Below are 2,730 nucleotides of genomic sequence, written 5' to 3' on the forward strand. Positions count from 1 at the left end.
TATTGAAATCTTCCACCCGCTAAACTGTATGACCTGAAATTATAAAATAACTATGTCAATAGGAAGTAAATGTTGCCAAACAACAAAGTTGATAATAGTTTGCGAGGTTATGAAACTAAAAGTCCATAACCATAAAGGGACACAAGCAAAATTGCAAGAATCTGCTTCATTAATGTCCCAAAAGTATGTATAGTCTCATCTATGAAGTATTTTAGTAAAGTCAAATACCTAGAATAGAAAATTCAAAGGTCAGTAGTTGAAGGTATAGAAGAATAACACAAGCAATAGAGTCATGAACTGTGCAACATGTGAAGCAAATCCTCCTATAGAGCCTTCCTCGACTGTAACTAGAAAGGAATGGTTTTTGCATAAGTGTCTGAGTAGCTTTATGTCAAGAGGCTTGCAGAACCTTGCATCAGCGACAGTCACTTCAGCACCAAGCTTCTAAAGAAGAGATTGAGCTCTAAGAAAATTTTGTACCATGGAACCATAGCCAAGTAAAGCAATATCTTTACCCTCTGTAAGTATTCTCCCTTTGCCAACCTGCTCCTCGATCACCAAATAACAAGTGTATAAATGCAATATTCAAGCAAGGTGGACTAAATCTTTAACTAATTAAATTCAAATACGAAGGGCTATTTTGATTGTTTTATGTAGACTGATCATGTTATCCAAACAAGTGATTGTCGGATAAAATACTTAAATATGTCACATAACTTAAAGTAAAAGTATATGGTTAACAATGCATACCAAACCTGCTCTAAACTATTTTGTTATGAACGAGTCAGAACTTTTCTAGATGTCTTTGACGAAATATTACCTCAATGGGAATTCCACTACCAGAGGAATGGTCCGTCACTGAAAGGGTGCCGCGAGGGTAGTGGAAGCAAACTGGCTGGTCATCAATAAGGGCAGCAGTTGCAACCATATGAGAAAGCTCAACTTAATCAGAAGGAGCCATCACAATCATGTTTGGCAAACAGAACATAAATGCTATATCAAACTCCCCACATTGTGTAGGACCATCAGATCCTACTAATCCATCACTTGTAATAATAAAACGCACAGGAGCCTCCTGCCGATCTACATCATGGATGACCTAAGGATGCCAGTAAAACATGAAGAAAACTTTAGAAAATTATAGTTATTCTTAACACTCTGGTGCTCAAATTGAGAACATTTCTTCGGTACAACATATTAAAGATCGTCAATTAATTGTGTCTGGACAAAATTGAAGTTGGAAGCTATCAAATGTAGACAAGTAGAGAACAAATTTGATTTTACCAGATACCAGCTGACAGATTCATCGCAGAAAGTGGAAATCTTAATTTAATTACATGCTATTCACTGTATATTGAAAAACAAGCTCAATATTACCAAATATTAGTAGACCAATTTATTGCAAACATTGGAAATCTAAACATATTGAAATCCAAATACCTAGAATAGAAGATTCAAAGGTCATCAAATGGTAAAAACTTATATGGTTAAATCAGTTAAATAACGGTATAATGACAAGGAAAGGTTTAAATAGTAACTGATGGAGATGTTCCAACACTTCATTTTTATACTCCTCACGTCAAACAAATTATTAAGGATACTCAAAATGCAATGATGTTGAATAATAATATGGTGAAACAACCTGTGGTTCATGTTCAAAAGAATGTGATCAGAAAACTTACTGTAATAGGAATCAGACGTTCATTGTGCAGCACTTTCACAAAGTACTTGCTTGAGTTATTTGACACGCAGCTGTAAAGGACCAGCATGTTATTTCCAGCAAAAGGTGTCACTATACTTCCCCACCAGTTTCTCTTTGCAGGAGGCTTAGGAGGGAATTGCAACGTCTCCTCTCTTTGTATTAGTTCAAATTCTGCAACATTCACTATATAAAATTGATTAAGAAACCAGAGGCAGTAGAAGCCTAAAACAATCCTATTGATAAACGCTCACCAGATTCTTCAAGAAAGAGCCCAAGCAAGCATGAAAATGGAAGTAGAGTTTTTGCATGAGCAAAACGTAGTCTTGCCTTTTCATAGCTCCCGGAAGCATATCCTTCTAAAGGAGGAGAATACACATAAAACGAAGAACACCAGATATCAAATTTCCATCATTTAAAGGATTAGCTTCCATAGAAGATATGTACAGGCAAAAAGATTTCTAGAGAGATGAATGCGAGCAATAAAGGAAGGTACTAGTTACTAACAAATAACAATACCAAGTTACTGGTATAATTAAACGAAATAGCAATTGGTATACTAAAGGATCCACTTTCTAGCCTTATACAACTATCCTCTAGTCACTAGTTGAAGGTATAGCAGAATAACACAGGCAACAGAGTCATGGAATAAGTGCAGAATCGGTAAAGTTAACAGGTTATATGGGAAATATAACATATAATGAAGTTGACTTGTCCTTTCTTTAATAAGGAGAGAAATCCATGGCCTCCTTATAATAAGGAGAGATATAATCTCCCATCCTATATCTAGCGTCTCTTGTAGATTAAGTGCACAAGTTTTAGGGGGTTGGCTTCACTTTTTTCACAATTATCTCTTCCTCTAAAATCTTGTTGCACAGAGGTTACATTAAACACCTCTGTTTTTGAAGTTCCAACACAGTCGTTGGAGTATTGTGGAGTCAATCGAGGAAGATGATCAAGAAAGTGAAGAAGAACATATGACAGCCTTTTAGGAGGATTAGTAGCTGGAGCAATTCTGAGGAGACCTGTAT

At 35.9% G+C, this 2,730-nt stretch overlaps 1 long non-coding RNA gene and 1 pseudogene across 1 annotated transcript; both read right to left on the minus strand.

Moving 5' to 3' along the window:
* Positions 1-249: 249 nt before the first annotated feature.
* Positions 250-1,769, minus strand: LOC109208261 (annotated as a pseudogene).
* A 51-nt stretch (positions 1,770-1,820) lies between these two features.
* On the minus strand, positions 1,821-2,061 carry LOC109208263. The gene is made up of 2 exons (XR_002065121.1): positions 1,954-2,061; positions 1,821-1,873 (listed from the first exon to the last, which is right to left on the minus strand). It is a non-coding gene; the product is annotated as an uncharacterized LOC109208263 (long non-coding RNA).
* Positions 2,062-2,730: the final 669 nt, after the last annotated feature.

Source organism: Nicotiana attenuata, unplaced genomic scaffold (assembly GCF_001879085.1).
Source record: "Nicotiana attenuata strain UT unplaced genomic scaffold, NIATTr2, whole genome shotgun sequence".
NCBI classification, from domain to species: domain Eukaryota; kingdom Viridiplantae; phylum Streptophyta; class Magnoliopsida; order Solanales; family Solanaceae; genus Nicotiana; species Nicotiana attenuata.